At 49.0% G+C, this 18,117-nt stretch overlaps 1 long non-coding RNA gene across 1 annotated transcript in view; it reads left to right on the top strand.

Annotated features, from left to right (window-relative positions):
- The first annotated feature begins 17,234 nt into the window (after nucleotides 1–17,234).
- Nucleotides 17,235–18,117, top strand: part of LOC146816695 (uncharacterized) — a 165,964-nt gene continuing 165,081 nt past the window's right edge. The window contains exon 1 of the long non-coding RNA XR_014962479.1: nucleotides 17,235–17,341. This is a non-coding gene — a long non-coding RNA (uncharacterized LOC146816695). The remainder of the gene's footprint in view (nucleotides 17,342–18,117) is intronic.

The raw sequence follows: 18,117 nt of genomic DNA on the forward strand, positions 1-18,117 counted from the left end.
CATCTACCTTTTCGCTTAATTCAGTTATGGCCTGACCCATATCCTCCATTTTGCGCACCATTGTCTCCATAAAAGCATGCATGCGTGAACGCTGGTCGTTCCGCTTCCCCTTAGGGGCCTTTGTGCACCAAATTTGTTACCTGGTGTTACAAATGACACTAAAAAACACCTGCACAACCACAGCCCCCTGTGCACAGGTCTGGGACACTGCCCAAACCCTAACCTGGCAGTAGTTGCAGTCACTAGCCAGCCCCAGCACCCATGCGACCAGAGACACACCCACCAGCTAATCTAGTGGGTCGGGCGAGTAAACTCCAACCCGCGTGGCTCCCAGAAGCGATGGTAGTTCAAGCCTGCCGGTGCTGGCCCAGTCGATTAGTCTAGTGTTCCCCTGCCATCAAGTGTATTGCTGCCTTTATTTCGTGAGACAATACCCAGGAAACCTGCAGTTGAAACAAGAGAAAAATTCACAGAAAACTGTCCCCAAACTTTTTCCGCAATCTGTAACACTGATTCCTTTTTTGTAGGACCCGTAACACAAAACATATTATCTACTGGCGGTCGCCAGTAGATAGTTATAGTTAGGACCGAGTTTCCATAGGAAATCTGAAAATTCTATTTTGAATAACTTTGGCGCCGGTTGACGAATCCTCGCGAAATTTTCAAAACTAATGGGGCGCTCCGTTCAGCTCCTACCCTGAAAGTCTCGGGGTGATTCGTCAAGCGGGGGCCAAGAAAAAAGGGGGGTCCCAAAACACGTTTTCCCCATGCATTTTTCCATAGGACCTTTAGTCGAAGGTACAGCCCGAGCGGCTGAACAGAATTACTTGAAATTTGGCAGAGAGGTAGTCCTCAGGTCAGGGAAGTGCCTTTTGCAGGTCTGGTGTCAATCTGTTCAGTAGTTCCTGAGACTATAGCATTTAAAAGCATATAAATATCTATAAGCGCGCACCGTGCGCGCACCGTGCGCGCACCGTGCGAGCACCCTAACGTGCGCGACCGTAATTCTGATTGGTGGTTACATGTTAGTCAACGTTCGAATCAGTTGAAATCAGGAAGTGTCGGCCGCCATTTTGTTTGTTTTCAGTGCGAGAGTGAAAAAGGAAGGTGGCGACCGTGAAAAGGGGGCAGGGTAGAGAGTTCCTGATCCCCTAGCCTTTGTCAGGGGGTCCCTGAAGGACCCCGATGGCAGAACATTTTTTTTTATTTTATTTTTTAAAAATCGCGGGGATGCGCGCACCGTGCGTGCACCGTGAAAAACCAAAATACGTAGTTTATTGTAAAATAAATATATAAAAAAAATAATAATACATAAATAAATTAGCATTTAAAAAAACGTACAAATTCACTGAAAAAACCATAGGTTTCACACACGTTATAGTTAGGCATTAGCATTTAAAAAACCTTGCAAATTCACTTAAAAAACCATAGGTTTCACACATGTTATAGGTAGGTGGATATTTCACTCGTAAAAAACCAATGAAATTCCCCCGTTATAGTTAGTTCAGATAACTATAATTCGCGCGACCGCCACTCTATCACAAGGATGATGTCATCAGTGATGTCATGAGTGATGCCACTGACCACGTCATGAGTGATGTAATATGTGACGTCATCAGCAGTGGATTGCGGGCGCGCGAGTTATAGTTATCTGGACTAACTATAACGGGGGAATTTCCTTGGTTTTTTACGAGTGAAATATCCACCTAACTATAACATGGCCCTTCAGCCACAGTTGCCTCCCCTTAGGCAATTCAACAAAGAAAAAACTGCTGATTTAACCCACAAACTCGTTATATTTAAATTGCGCGCCTTATGCCCTAAATGAAAATAAACCGCTGACTCTGCACGCAGCGGGGTTGCGGGAGAAAGACCGTTTACTTGACCAATGCGCGATGCCACAACCGGAAAACCGCTGACTTTGTACAACGCTGATTTTTCGCCGGAGCGAGCCCAAACGCACGCAGTGGGTTGAGCGGGAGACCAAAACTGGTTGCTTAACTAATGCAGGATATAAAGAAAAAACAAGGACTTTAAAATTTAGCTGATTTCCCGCCCGAGCGAAACCAAAATACCGCTGTCCCTCGCTGAAAACCACACGCTTCCTCCGATGAGAAACAGCCGATTCCTCTGCAGCCCACAAACCGTGCACTGCGAGTGCGGTCATCTCTTGTGCAAACCGCAGCCCTCGACGCTCCCGAGCCAGCCACCGGCCTGAAGTCGATACCAGCTGACTTGACTCACGTGGTAACCTGAAAAAACAAAGAAAAACATTTTGTTAAAGGGCTCCCAGAGGCCCTGGCTTGTTCGAATATCCAAACGGCTATGGAGCGGAGCAAAAGAAGAATGCCCGCTCCCCAACCCTTTTAAAGGGCCTTCCCGGGCAAGCCGGTTTAGACCGGCCTGCCTGACGCAATCCGATTGGCTGATACGGGGGAGGTGGGGCGCCACGTCATCGATGTGTGTCCACCTCCCCCGAGTGCGGGGGACGGGTACGACCGCCATAATGGCGGCACGCTCGATCCGAGCCCGCCTTGCCAAGCAGGCCCGGTTCTAGAGGGTGGGCCGGGTGGGCCAGGCCCACCCAAACATCAGCCTGGCCCACCCAAACAGGAGCCTTGGCCCTCGCAGTGAGGGCTTGAAGGCAGGCGCTCAACACCATAAGGCTCAAAGTGCTTCAAACCCCCAAACCTCCCCCCGCCCCCTCGTCGTGTGTGTCAGCCCGGGCCGAGACAGCTTCCCCAGCGCACACAGACACTTTTAGAGATCTTTTAGAGATTATCGCAGCCGCACCCGAGTACTTCACAGGTCTTTAAAAGACCATATACATGTTAACGATGCTTTGTTTATTTTTTCTCCCCTTCATCTCCACATGGCGAAAGGGACAAATCCTTTCTTTGACAAGGGTAACCGTTGCCTACTGTTCTGCTGCGCGGATATTTCTTTTTCTATGCAGCAGAGAAAATAAGTTTGTATATTCCTATTCCCTTTTCCTGACCCCTCCAGCTGCTTATCACATCAGGCTGTGACACAAAGTTTGACTAATGGAGTAGGTAAGAGAATGTGTTACTATTTGTTTTTCTTTATAAAATCTGTACAGGCCCAGCAGGACACATACTTCGTGTGTGCTTCATTTAAACAGTTTTTATCATTATCATGGCCGATGCAGGGCAACAATAAGAGAATACAAAATGCCCAGATAAGGCTGGTAATTAATGATCCCACTGGAGAGCAATCATTTGTCTGTTAATAGTTTTTAAATGCAGATGAACTGTATTTTATGTGGAAGCTCAGTGGGTTACTGCCTTTGTCACAGAGATCCTTGTGTTACTTGCAGTTCAGAAGTTACAATCCTAACATAGGACAGTGACCAATGAACTGTCATCAAAGCGCTGCATACAAACATGAATTTTATAGTTAGAACTTTGCTTTTTTTGTTTTGTGATATAGTTAGAACTTCCCCAGGCTTTCATTATTCTAATGTTGCTAAAATTAGTATGTTTGGGCAGATATACATTTTTATCAGTAAAGCTGACCCCCATGGAATACTCTTTAAATCCTAAGGTTGTGTTTCCCCAGACCAAACCCTCTCAAAATATACTGCCCACCAGTATGGATGACATGTGATTCATACACCTTGTAATCCTCATTGGCTTATGTGACATTCCCTGTAGACTGATATACATACTTGTATGATTCATTGTCTCTGTATAATGTGTGCTGGTGTAAGTACTGACACACACTACACTGATATGAGTAGCGCTATACAACAAATGGAATGCATATGAGAGAGGGGCTACGTAAAGATGAGGGGCACTGTTGGGAGAGTGGCAGTAAGGGAATCTGAGGAGGAGGTAGTGGGAGGGGCTATGAAGCAATGTGAGGAACTGTTGGAGGGTGGCAGTGAAGGAATTCGAGGAAGAGGTAATGGAGTGGAGGGGGGAGCCTGGGAGAGATGAGGGGCACTGCTGGAGAGTGGTAGTGAGCACTGGCATAACGAAACTCGAGGGGGCCTCCTTGCAAAGCACGTGGAGGGGCCCCCTCTGGGCTCAATTAGGAGCTCTGCAGCCAGAGTGCTGTGCTGAGGGGGCCCCCTTGAGCTTGGGGGCCCCCCGCACTGCGGGGGCTGCGGGGGCCTGTGTTACGCCCCTGAGTCTGAGGAGGAGGTCATGAGGGGGCGGGGCTACAGTGATATGAGGGGCACTAGTGGAGGGTGGCAGTGAGGGAATCCGAGGAGGAGGTCAATAGGGCGGCCATGGAGGGATGAGGGGCACTGTTGGAAGGTGGTAGTAAAGGTATTTACAGAGAGATAAAGGTTATTGGTGCGGCGCCAAAAATGACTGTCGCATCAGCGCTGAAGCCGGCCCTGTCATGGCCTTTCTTATTTTGTTTATTTAATTAGCAGTCAGGTCATAAGGGCTACTGTGCAACATACTTTAAAGAGCTTGCTAATTATATTTACCGCTATATTCAATGTTTTAAGTTTGAAGGTGATTTTACTAATGTTTTTACCAGGAAAAATGAAAGTGGAGCCCGATGGGGCCTGATCAGCTGTGAGATAAGGTGCACTGGAGAGGAGCAGTGGATAATCAAGCCTGTAAGGGAGTGAGTTGCAGAGTCCGGGGTCAGGTGGAGGTAGTAATGAAGAGGGATTCTCCCTGAAGACTCACACGGAGGGAGCCCGAGAAGTGTCACTTGCCTAATACTCCCACCTCAGAAACCTCCTCTTCCCATCAAAGGAACATTACATGGAAAAAACACTTTTTGAGAGTGATAATATTAAAGGACATGAACCTGGGTTGATTTCATGGCCAATGTGGAGTTTAAGGTTAACACTGAACATAACATGGGGAAAAGAGGATGGAAAAAGCTCATATCAAACATGCAGATGACTGAAAACATAGAATGAAAAGAGCTGTGGCTACAAAAAATTGAAACAATTATTCCTTATACGGCAAAGGTAAGTGTAGTGGCAGCAGGGGCAAACGCAGAGAGGATTATTTATACTGAGGTGGCGAAGGGCGGTGGGGGACTAGTGTGGATGGAATTTTAGGATTCAGTGAATGGTAGTGTTAAGGGGTAATGACAAATTACAAATAATTTTATTTGATTCAGACCTCAACTGAGTTCAACAATTACATAAAATAGAAGATGTTAAATTATGTTATTAAAAACAATTTAAAAAACTCTTTATAAGAAAAGACAAGTAATAATAGTTTGTGGTCCGCACGAACAACATCCAATAGTTAAAACTATTTGATTTGTGCAGTTTTTCTTTAAAATAACTTTAAGAAATTCTTTAAAAACATTAACAAGTTGTAGCAAAGAAATTCATTAGGGGGAGACTTACACACCGTGATTAGATCTTGAGCTAAAATAGCGTTGTGTCTTAAACGGATTGGCTTTATAAATCAACGCCGAGCCTCTACCAATATCGGATTAGGACAAATTAATAATACGTGTTAGAGATCCTGTGATCTGCCGTTTCTCAAGTCACATGTGCCTAGAGAATTATTTGGGGCATCCCATCTAGCGGAATATGTTTTTAAAGGGAGAATACCCAATCGAAAAAGACGGATACAGCGCCTTACACTGTGCTCTAACTGAAACTGTAGATAAAGTTCGGGGGTTTTAAATACTATGTTTTCCGAAAAAGTTTGAATTGCTGTGTTAGACTTGGCATCTTTTGGCGTGTTTCCCCTGAGTTTTTGCATTCTGACCTCCCGGTTTTGACTCTGTTTTTGCTGGTGTAATGATTCTGTGCACTTTTCTCACTGCTGATCAGTGCAAGTGCTCCTGTGGTAAAATGTGTTATGGATTGGTGTTTCCATGATTAGCCTATTTGATTTATATGTCAGTCCTTATTAAAGTGCACTGCGCATGCCAGGGCCTATAAATCAAATGCTTTTGGTGGGCTGCAGCACTGGATTGTGCCACCCACGCAAACAGCCCGTAAAGTGTAACTCTAGCCTGCCATTGCAGAGCCTGTGTGCAGCCTGGGGCTGCCGTGTCGACTTGGCAAGTGCACCCACTTGCCAGTCCCTAAACCTTCCTGTTTCTACATGTTAGTCACCCCAAAGGTAGGCCCAAGGTACCCCTGTGGGCAGGGTGCATTGTATGTGAAAGGTAGGGCATGCCCTGGTGTGCGTGGCATGTCCTGATAGTGAATTACAGTGTACTTTGTTTTTCACTATTGCAAGGCTACCTGTTCCCCATAGGCCAGAATGGGCAGTTTGATTATAACATCCTATAATCCTAAGTGACCCTGGGAACATGGTAGAAATTCCAGTTTAGTATGCCTGAACTCAGAATGATAAAATACATATTTTAATGAAGATGGTTTTAACATTCTGTGTTTGAGAAAACCACTTTTAGAAAGTAGGTATTTTCTTACCTAACCATCCAGCCTGCCTCTGCTAGCTTGCGTATTGTCTTTCTGGTTTGTGAGTGACAGGGGCTGGCGGGAGACTCCAGGAGACAGGGTGAGTCAGCACAGGGCTGAATAGACCTATCTGCATGTAGATGGGTGGGAGGAGTAGCACCTGGGTCTCAATAGGGCTGTGCCTGCCTTCCACAATGCTTGCTCCACCTCCTGTGGTGTGTCTGAGGACCCTGGCCCACAGTGACAAAGGAAGAAGGTGCACACTGGCAGAATGCACCCAGAACTGGTTTGAACTAGGTACAGGACCCTCTGCCTTCAGAGGACAAAGGATTTGCTAATATAAATACTGGGACCCAGACCCCAAGATTTCAGAACTCTTTTGGATCAAGAAGACTGCCAAGAAGAAGAGCTGGAGAAGCTGTGAGGAGGAACTACCACTTTGCTGTGTGCTTTGCTGTGTTGGCCTGCAGTGGCTGCTTCTGTCTTGGGCAGTGAAAGGACTGGACTGAGCTTTCTGCAATCTACTTTTGTAAGTTTCTCCAAGGGCTTGAGGTAGAGCTTGCCCCCTGTTCAAGAAGTTTCAGGAACAGCAAAGACTTCAAGCTCGAAGCCGTCTACGATGCGGCTACCGACTCCGTGTCCTGAAGGCACCGCAGAGGGCACCGCGACTCTGGTCTGACCGATGACGCCTGCTGACGCCGCCACTGAGCCACGACGCACCGTCCTCATCCCGCACCGCAGCCTTGGCCTACCGACGCCGGTGCCATTGACTCCAGTTTGTCAGCCAACGACAGCGCTTCAGCAACGACGACGACGCTACTTGCACCGTGACCTGCCAGCACCATGACAAGCACCGCCTTCATCTCACACCGCAACCCTGCTCTTACCGACGACGCCACCTGACGCCACCACCGAGCCGCTGCTCGCATCGCGACCTGAGGGCACCGCACGCCGCACTTCGCACCGCAGCACCCAACGCCTGCCGACGCCAGCGCTCCTGACTTCAGCAAAGAGGAGTTCGATCTGTAACGCTTGCAACTTCGAGGGGCCCGACGACTCCTGCACTGACCTCTGGAATCGATGCATACCGACGCCGTGTGTTCGGAAGCTCAACGAGAGGTCATCGACGCCCTGCATTTCTGAAAGGTACTGTTTGCGGGTCTTCCCGACGCCGTAGCTCTCCCGCGACGCCGCGGTCAGCCAGAACTGTTTGGATTTGTTTGCTCACAACGCCATGATAACCCCGGACAGAGCTATCGACATCAAGAAACTGTTTTAAAAGGTTATTTTGATAACTGGAGATTTTTAACTACTGAATTGTGGATTTTTTTTAATCGTTTTGGTCTTGTCTTAAGTATATAAGAATATTTGATATTTTTCTAAACTGGTGTGGTGTCCGTTTGTAGTGCTTACACTGTATAACTGTTGGTTATGTGCAAATGCTTTACACACTGCCTCTAAGATAAGCCTGACTGCGCGTGCCAAGCTACCAAGGGGGTGAGCAGGGGTTATTTTAGGAGTGTAACTCCCTTATCCTGACTAGGAAGAAGGGTCCCTATTTGGACAAAGGTGCAAGCCCTTGCCAACTAGAGACCCCCATTTCTAACATGCTTTAATTGGATACAATATTCTTTGTCTATTTCATAACTTATTCTCTACGTCATTCTCTGCGGTAAGAATGTATTTGTGTTCGAAGAAGGCTGCATTAAGAGCTTGTAAAGGGGTTTTAGGGTTCAGGGAAGGGTATTGTTATGGGGCAGTAAGGGATGATAGAGGTCAGGGATGGGTAGCGTTAAGGGGTGGCTCAATGCTTTTCAGGGAAGGGTAGCACTAAGAAATTGTAAGGGTTTTTAAGGTACCAGGAACAGTAGCAATTAGGGTTAATTTGGGGTTTTAAGGGTTCAGGGATGGGAAGCGTTAAAGGCGTCCGTAGGGGCATAGGGGTTATTAGGGTAAAGTTGGATATATATTATCAACATTATATAATATATTATTTTATATATACCGCCAGTTGCCCAGTGTCTTCATTTTGTTGGTAGAAAGGGATTACTAACAGTAAATTGTAGTGGTTAGCTACCTCTGTGAAAAGGACACAGGCTAGTACTATCATGATTATTATTTCAAAGGCAAATTGACTATTTGTAGCAAATTCTACACTTAGGGCTGATTATGATGCTGGTTGGACTGTGCATTCGACCGCTATGGTCGCTGAATGTTTCCGCCTGCCAAGACCGCAAAGTATCATCCAACTCATTACGATGCATGCAATGCTCTGTTTAACCGTTGCGTTCGGAAGGCACTCAGAATGGTTCAAGCTGGTTGGAAATACTACCAATAGGTCTTCTGATGCCAAACACGCTGCGGTCAAACCGACCGGCACATTACAATGACACCGATGTACCAGCGTTCGGATTCAGCGATCACACCGATGAACACTACAACCGCACCACTGCTTCCGCCGATAAACACCACATTGTCCAATGGAGGGTCAAAAAAAGAACACAGCTGATGGTCATCACATAGGTGAACACTCCAACATTTGAAATTATAAAACACACCCCATTCTGACCATAATCAATCGCCACTACTCTGCAGCGTAGAACCACGAGAGAGAGAGAGAGAATACAGACATTACTTCACCATGCACGCACACACACACCACAAACACTTTTATCCACACATCTTTACTTATCCAATCTAGTCACCACATATTTCCTATCACCCTCACAACCACACTCACAATTCACTCCCTCTTTTCATGCATGGCAAACAAAAAGAAGACAGAGATTCTCTGACAATGAGTTGTCAGTGATGGTGGGTGAAATACTAAGAGTAAAGCCACAACTGTTTGAAGCACAAGTTCATCAAACTTCTGTTGCCATAAAAAAACAAATGTGGAGCAGGGTTGTTGACAAGGTCAATGCTGTAGGTTCCATCCTCCGCACAAAGAAGGACATCAGAAAGAGGAGGCATGGCCCAAAGGTCAGGGTCAAGAGCCTTGTCAACAGAAACCACCTGGAGACTCAGAAGACTGGCGGTGGGCCTCCCGTGCCACCATTGTAACCCACTGAATGGGAGGAGAAGGTGCTTGCCATCATACAGAGAGAGCTTGACTGGCGTACCTGGGGTACTGGAGACTGGTAAGTAGTAACCCTCCAAGTGGGCCTACATTGCAGTTTACTGTTTGTACTAAAACCACCTTTGCTATTGTCCACCACATCAAATTGTCACATATACAGTAGCTAAGGTATCAGGGATGTGTTATTGCCTTGCACATCATCACAAATGTTTCCCCACCCATAACATCACACATGTGGGAATGTTGTAAGCAAGGGTGTGCACATAAAACCCCCATAATATGACCTTTATTTTGTGAAAATGTACAATTGTATGTGGCAACTCAACAACATGTTATCAACCAGTACGTAACACAATGCAGGATTCCTATTGTTGCCAAAGGGAAACTGTAAAGACCACAACCACCATAATGCCCTGTTCACTGAACACCCAACAAGAGGCAACAGTGTTTGTTCACCATAGACAAATGGTAGCCATATCCTGCACTCAACGGCTGCTCACAGGTAGGTACCCATTTTATTAGTGTGGGATGAGAGAGGGACTCAGGACTCCAACCACCATCATCCTCTCTCTGGTCTCTGCACCTCCCCCCATCTCCACCTCTCCTTACCCCATAGCCATATGGCAGCCATTACCCTACAAATGCCCATGTGTAATGGGTTGCACACATTACACATAGACCTCTGCTCATGCACATGTTCTCCTCAGCCTGGCATCCTCCAGGGCTCCATGAAAGTACATTAAAAGAAAAACAGAAACCCAAAGAGGATTGCAAGTCACATCATCAATGTGTGAAGGAAACCTATCCTACATGGCTGTTGATCCATATGTGATGCACACAGAAACAATAACCAGTGCAAACTTTGTGATATACATGGCAAGAGATACATCCTCGATACAACAATGGGTACACTGTAATCCATTTCCATGTGCCACCTGCAATGGTCTCCCAACAAGGTATTGTGAGATGCCATGTCCAACCCTGGTGTCCACAGGGAGTGTAACATTTTACCTAATGGTCATATCAAACATTCTCCATGCAAAGGAAACTTACACAAAATCTACATACCTTGTATCAAAGAATGACTGCAGGCCATATTGTGTACCTCACTTTCTTCATTTCTCTAATCACTGTACAACAAAGGATGATGAATCTACAATACCTGACTTGAAACATAGACAATCTACTTTATTTAAACAGGTGGGTTGCGCACAACATCTGCAGTGACACAAGATGATGACCAGAATCCATCTCAACCCCAGGATCAAGACTCGAGTGATGCTGAATCTCCTGCGCACACGAACGTGGAGGACCAACCTGGCACTTCTGGACAGCCGGGCGGACAGCGGCAGTGAGTTCCACTGGGCCAGCTACTACGCCTACCACCTCAGCAGCAACAACACAGATGACCACTGCCACACGAACCTGTGCCCAGAGGACCAACATCACCTGCACCCCAGTCTCAGGCCCAGCTCTGGAGGTGAGCACTGACATCGCTCACACAGAGGATGGACGGGCCAGTGGGAGGGTGCTGCCTGAGCCCAAGCCACAGGGTCGTTGGGCCATGGGGTGGTGGGAGGGTCACTATGGGCCAGGAAAGTGAGGCCATTGGTCCCACTCAAGCCCAGGCTAGCAGTACCCGAGTCATCAGAGCTTACAAAGAAAATCAAGTACAGATGGGCCAGGTCCTGGTAGAACTCTGGGAAATTAAACAGCTATAGCGGTCCCTAGATTAGCGTCTAGAGAGCCACAATGAAAATATGGGCCAGCCCATTGGGGTGTTGAGGGAAATCAACACCACCCTTTGGAGGGCTTTCCCCTAACCATCTACCCACCCCTGTAGCCAACCTACTTATGGGCCATCATCATCAGCACCTGCCACAGTAATGGAAGCCCTGGCATAGGAGGAGGAGTACTCAGACACCCCAGAGCCCGCAGCAGTGCCCACCCCCTCAAACGTATGCCGGGACGTCCCAAAAAAGATGCAGCAGATTCAGCTGGCAAGGAATCAACCTACCCCAGGAAGAAGAGTTGTCCCTGATGTCTTCTTTGTGTGCTACCCATTGACTTTGTTGACTCTTTCTATCTGCACAATTTTGTTGCACTCTGGACTTCAGATACAGTGGCTGCTTCAACAAATAAATCATTCCCCAACACTGACAATGCGTTCCCTGTGTGTTTACCTTTGCGCTGTGAATGTCATGTTATAAATCACTCAAAGTACAACAATAAATACACTTTCTACACATTCAATGAACTCCCAGTCCCCCTCTTCCTTTTTGTTGATACATGTGGAATCTGTCCCATGTACCAAAAAACATCTACACGTCATGTGTATCACCAAATGTATCTTGTGCCACAGTGTCAATCTATGGAATTGTTAAAGTCAGGATTTTTACACAGAAGTACCTCAAAGATTACAAACACATTAAAATTGTTGTTAGGAACACATAATAAATACAGTCTACACACCTTAGGAGGTCATAACTTAGTCCACAAGGTTTGAGTATTGATCAGCAAAATGACCGGCACTAGTGTCCAGAAAAGTCATGTTCAGTGTTCGAAAAGAACATGTTTGGAGAGGATACATCAGACAATGCCAAAAGCAATGGCAAGCTGACAAATGTCTCAGGGAATCCGCCCCATCCTCATATACTGATCCACAATGTGAATCTCACATGAGAAATCCCTAGGTACCACAGCATGGAATCTCATCAGCTAATGACCACAGACACAGATTAAGCAAGTGTAGCAGCATCTGATGAAATGTCACAAACAATAGACAAGGTGTAAATCAAGCTCAGTGGCATATGCAGCTCAAAATCAGTAGACAAACCAGTGTCAAGAGAGGTGATCTTGTGTTTGTCAAATGTGCACACTGTTTAGTTTGACATAATGCCACGCATATGGGCAAAGGACCAACACAACAGGTCGGAAACCACATTGTATAAGAGAAACTTACTGTCGTGCTACTGGAATGCTACGCTCAAACTTTGCAAAACTTTCCCAGGAACATCCCTTGCCCATTTTGCAATGCAGAACAACATTCCACCCCTGCTAAAGCAGTCCCCTGAAATTTCCAAATGATGATGAAAGGGCAAAGGTACCTACAATAGGTCAAAATTCAGACACCGGGTACACAAATGAAACATGTAAAAATTATTACAGTCCATATCTGTAGTACATGGCACCTGGAGAGACTCAGAGGAGACAAATCTACCTCATCAACGTGTGCATTTGTCAAGACCACGGGCACTGACAGACCTGCACAGAGTCACAACTGTACACACTAAACCATCAAACATTACCAACTCCCTCGCAGCTGCACAACCACGGTAACTGCAGGACTACAGTCATGACATCTCTCAGTATACTTACACTCAAGGGAAGAAGTTGTTGATGAGCCGTTGACGCATGTCAACTCCTTCCTCTTCGCCACTATCATCATCACTGCTCACTTCAGGTTGCACACCCGGGGGAGAGCCTGCTGCTGGCCATCTTCCTCAATCAGAGGGATATTTCTGCACAAAGCAAGGTTGTGGAGCATGCAGCAGGCAACAATGATCTGACACACCGTCCTGGGTGAGTAGAGGAGGGCTCCTCCAGACTTGTCCAGACATCGGAACCTGGCTTTCAGGAGCCTAAAAGGCCGCACCACTGGCCGTCTTGTCCTACCATGGGCCTCATTGAAGTGGACTTCCCCAGGCGTTGTTGGCTTCCTCAGTGGGACCAAAAGCCAAGGTTTGTTTGGATACGCTGAGCTGTACATTGCAGCTCTTAACAATCATGAGCAGAGCCGCATTAGTCATGTGACTCGACAGGACTGTCAGGAGCTGGCCATGAGCGTCTGCATACGGGCAGGAAGGGAGGGCTGGGACAGAGCTGTGGCAGGGCTGGCAGCCACCCCGAACCTCACAGGGCTGTGCGTTGTGGCTCTGAACAATCATGAGCAGAGCCGCATTCGCAGTGCGGTGCTCTGCGGACAGTGGGCTCACTCAAATGTTGGCATGTATGACTGCCGATGACATTCGTGCTGGTGCTGTAGCTGTCCATTGCCATGTACGTCTCCTTGAGCCACTTGGAAGCAGATTATACTTTACTGTTTCACTGCCTCTCCCATTGAAAGTAAATGTGGGCTGTCTTATCCAGGCATGCTAAAGGCTGTTCGATAAACGGCAAGGGGTCTTTGATAGCGTGTAAGCTTTCTATGGAGCCGAAGGTCATCTATAGATTTAACCCAGGTCAGCACACAGTTTGTTGTGTTTCGCTCTGTGCTCGGATGGGACAGCACACACAAGCCAGAGACCTCCACTGCGGTGGCCAGAGCGCTCATTCCATTTTACAATGAATGTTTCTGTCTCCCCCTTTTTCTGGTCATCAGTCTAGAGCATGACTGGGTTTGAACCTGCTGCCCACAGACCTCCATCGAAGCCACTCTTTTGGCACAGGGCCTCTTAATGGGAAGGGCTGCCCGGACACCCAGCCTCATTGCCACACCTTCTACAGCTGGTATTTTATGACACACAAGTCACGCTCCTGCCACACAGGCTGCATGATGGCACCTTTCCTGTCAGCTGTGTGTCCTCACTAGAACTCATGGAGGGTCACCCCTCCCAGCAACTTTCCACCTCCAGAAGCTCTACATTTCTACTGACAGTCTGCATGCAAAGAGCGTGTGGAATCCAGTCACAGCCTGAGGCAAATTTGTGACAACGGAAATCTAGTGACTGTTGGGTGCGTGCATTGCAAGAAGTGCTCTCTGCAGGACTTGCTGGGTGTTTATATTGGCAAACTGGCACGATCGACACGGGGAGAGCGTTTTCTGTTGCACACACCTAATGAAGAAGGCTGGTGCATGACTGTGGGCCCGTTTGTGCTTCAGTCGACACACCCCTGGAGTGAGGAACCTGCTCAGTGCCGCAAGTGCAAACGTGTTCTCAGCACCAAACATGCTCGGTGAGGCACCCGCAGACGAGCCGTCCACCTTGTAGTGTTTGGGCCTTAGGCCCACATGCAGATAAATGATGGACGCAGACACTGAAGTTATGGTTAGATAACTGGCCCAGAGCACGTGCGCTTGGCCCCTTTTATTGCCAGGGTCACCTGACTGGTGACACCTGTGGTGGGTGGGTGTTCAGTGTGTCTTACAACATGCTGGAACACTAGACTGCTGATCGGAGGATCACTACATCCCTCCCAAACTTTAATAAAAGTCAAACACAAAGAAGTGCGAACCTGTGGGAGAGAACACAAATTACAAACAAAAATATAAATCAGTGATAATGACTTCCACGTAGTCTCTTCACTGATGGTCAACTGCCGGCGAGGGTATCCTTGCGGCCAGGACCACTCTGTTTCCTTGGCACGATGGCTGGGTGCTCTGTGGATGTGCTCTTTTGGACTTGCACCGTGGAAGTGTGCTTTACAGTCTCTTTTCTCCGGTACTGCCGTCAGTGAAAAGTGTAGATGGAATGCTGGTGGACCATTGGTGTTTTACTTTCCGCTGTACAGTCCTGGTAGAGGTGTTTTCTCCAACTGGTGGTTTTCTTCTAACAGGATTCACAGTTGCAGGATATCCCTCTCACGGATACCCCTCTCTCGTGGGTGTCCCCTCTCACTGGACGACCCGGAGGCCCTTTGTTGCCAGGCTTCCACTGGACCGGTAGACTGCCGCCTTGTCGCTCCAACCGCGTTGGAGGAGCCGCTACGGATCCTCTCTCCGTGTCCGAAGCTCCACCTGAAAAGGGTGTTGTTGGCACTAGGTCCTTCGCGTGCTACCACTGTTCTCCCAGGATCTCCAGAGCAAGCTTCAACAGTCCATCTCTCGTTTCGGGACCCACTGCCACCGGTGTCCCAGAGGCCTCTGCCCCTTGAATATCCATGGTCCTTTGTCCGTTCCATCCCAGAGGTGGTTGTTACCACCGGACCGGCCTGCTCACCTCTGTCATCCCCGGGTGACCTTCGGGTTTGCACATAGACGTGTACTCCCAGTGGTGCTGATGTTTTCCAAGTACTGTGTTCGGATGCCCATGCACCTTCTCACTTTCATCTTCGGGTGTTCCCCTTCCGGTGTGTGTTGTGTTGATATGTCATGCACGCCTCTTTGCTCTTCTCCTTTCCTCTTCGGGTGTTCCCCTTCTGCTGTGTGTTGTGTTGGTCTGTCACACACACCTCTTCGCTCTTCTCCTCTCCTTCTCTTCTTCCTTCGTCGTGGCGTCGTGCCACTCTGGATCTGTCTTTCTTTTCCCTTTCTTTGCAACGCGGTCTGGTCTTCTTGCCTTCTTGCTCGTCCTTACCAGGCTTCTCCATGTAGCGTGCACTCTACACGTTTCACTCTGGTCTTGTCCCCGCACTGGGACACTGTCTTCTTTTCACTCTGTGACTGGACCGGTCGTCGCGACCTTCTTTCTCACGATTACTTCTGATTTTAACGTGATGTTGTTGGACCTCTCGTCCGTCTGTTTCTGGTCCTCTTCGTGGACCTCTCCTGGGGTCCTCTTCATTGACGTCCCCTCGGTCTTCCTCTTCGCTCCCTCTCTGACCTCTAGACAGGTCACTGTGCTCTCGGACCTCTTGTAGGTCTGCATCCTCCTTGCGACCATCTGGTGGGTCGGCTTCTTCCTTGCGACCATCTGGCTGGTCGGCGTCTTCCTTGCGACCATCTGGTTGGTCGGCGTCTCCCTTGCGACCAACTAACTGGTCGGCTTCTTCCTTGCGACCATCTGGCTGGTCGGCTTCTTCCTTGCGACCATCTGGCTGGTCGGCTTCTTTCTTGCGACCATCTGGCTAGTCGGCTTCTTTCTTTTTTTTTCCCCGCGGGTCTTCGTGCTTCTGGTGGTCCGCGCAACCACTTCTCCCCGCAGTCACATTGCTTCGGCGCGCTTCAGACTACGCCCTCTGGTTGCCGCATTGGACGCACTTACTGCGCATTCCCTTCAGGCTTGGGTTCCCGGAGCAGTGTCTGCTATTCTTGCGCTTCTTTGCGCTTGCCTGGTACTGAGGTCTTGAACCACCGTTGGTTCGTGTGGCGGTGCTCCGGTCCCTTCTTTACTGCTGCAGCGATAACCTGTGGCCACCAGGTATCACTGCACTCTCTCTCAGCTCGATTACAGTCCTTCTGGTGGTCTGTGCCACCGCTCCGTCGTCCTGCTCCTGGTCGCCCCTTGTGCGCGCTAGTCACTGCGCTCTGCTTCTCTTCTTGGAGTTCCTCTCACGGTATCACTTGAACTGTGGGGCGCTTGCTTGCTGCTGCGGTGACCATTCCTAGCCAGTGAGCATCATCGCATTGTTTTCACTTGCACCTTGTAAGCTAGTCCTTTGAAAACCTTAACGGGAAACATGCAGGGTCTTCCCCCCATCCGCTTATACAGTTGCACCCTTCGCCGTATTATCCATCGCGTTCCCAGTGTATTACTCTTTCCTTCGTGTACTGGGGGTGCAGTAAGGCTTGCGTGCATCTGTGCTTTGCTTGTATTGCTTTCTTCTGTTCATGACTTTCCTTGGAGGTAGCCCCCTGCCAGCAGGGTGGCTCTCCGCTGATTAGCTCTGCGGGTCACAAACAGCCTAAGAACGGTTTCTCACCTGGCCCTCACTGCAGGCCATGCCAGTTAGTCCTTCGTTTGCAGTATCTCACTGCTCATATTCTGTTCTTGTTCCAACTCTATAATTTTTTAATTTTTTTTTAGGAGCGCTGTTGCAACACAGCCCCTAGGTGGCAGTGCTGCCTTGCTCTGACTCTCCTTCTCGGCAGCTTCCTACCGGTGCGTGGTTCGTGCTCGGGGAACATCGCTGCCTGCATTCACTGTGCAGGTGTGCTCCCGGGCCACATTGCTGCCTCTTTGCTCCAGTTCCTGACGGTCACTCGGGAGGACTTCCTTGCGGTGAGTGCCCGTGCTTTCTTTACTTGTGGGGAGAGGGGGAGCTAAGTAGCCTTGCCCCATGCACTTCAATTTACTCCTCCGCGGCGCTGGCCGCCTGCAGTCGCCTTAAGTGCTCTGCCCCTCGCAGCAGACTCACATGCATCGCGGGCTGCGAGGGGGCTGGAGCACACACAACCTTGCCGGTACCACTGGGGCTCCGCTTAACGACAGTGAGTCACTTATTTTTAAACGCTTCCTGCCCCTTGCAGCAGGCCTTTTATCTTCACGGGCCGTGCAGGGGGGGGTGCCAGTGCCGCTCCACTTGGCTGCAGGCCGCACAATACCGTTGCTTTCCTATCGCGGCCGCTTCTGCCTCAACTACGGGCCGCGGGGGCCAGCACCACTCCGATCTGCTGCAGGCTTAGCCTGCCGCGGCCTTGTGCAACTTGTGTCCCTTCATTTGGTAGGCGCAGCGGCCAGCCATTCACTTTCCAGGGTTCCCACCCCTTGCAGCGGGCCTTTTCTCCCTCCGGCTGCGCGGGGGGGGGGGGGGGGGTTGTCCTTGACCTTCAACTTAACAGGGGTGCTTGTTAACTGCGGGGCCTCGCCTCAGTGTTCACTTGTGGCCGTAGATGCGGGGTAGGCTCCCACGGGCCTCTTCGTGCTTGGGGTCTGTTCTATTGTTTAGCGTAGCCCCGCGTCCCCCTCTTACTTCACGGGCTCACCTCCGGCCGGCGGACCCTTTATTCCATGCGGGTGGGCTCCGCATGGTTCTCCTCGCTTGCGGGGGCACTCCG

This window comes from Triturus cristatus, chromosome 6 (assembly GCF_964204655.1).
Source record: "Triturus cristatus chromosome 6, aTriCri1.1, whole genome shotgun sequence".
Classification (NCBI taxonomy): Eukaryota; Metazoa; Chordata; class Amphibia; order Caudata; family Salamandridae; genus Triturus; species Triturus cristatus.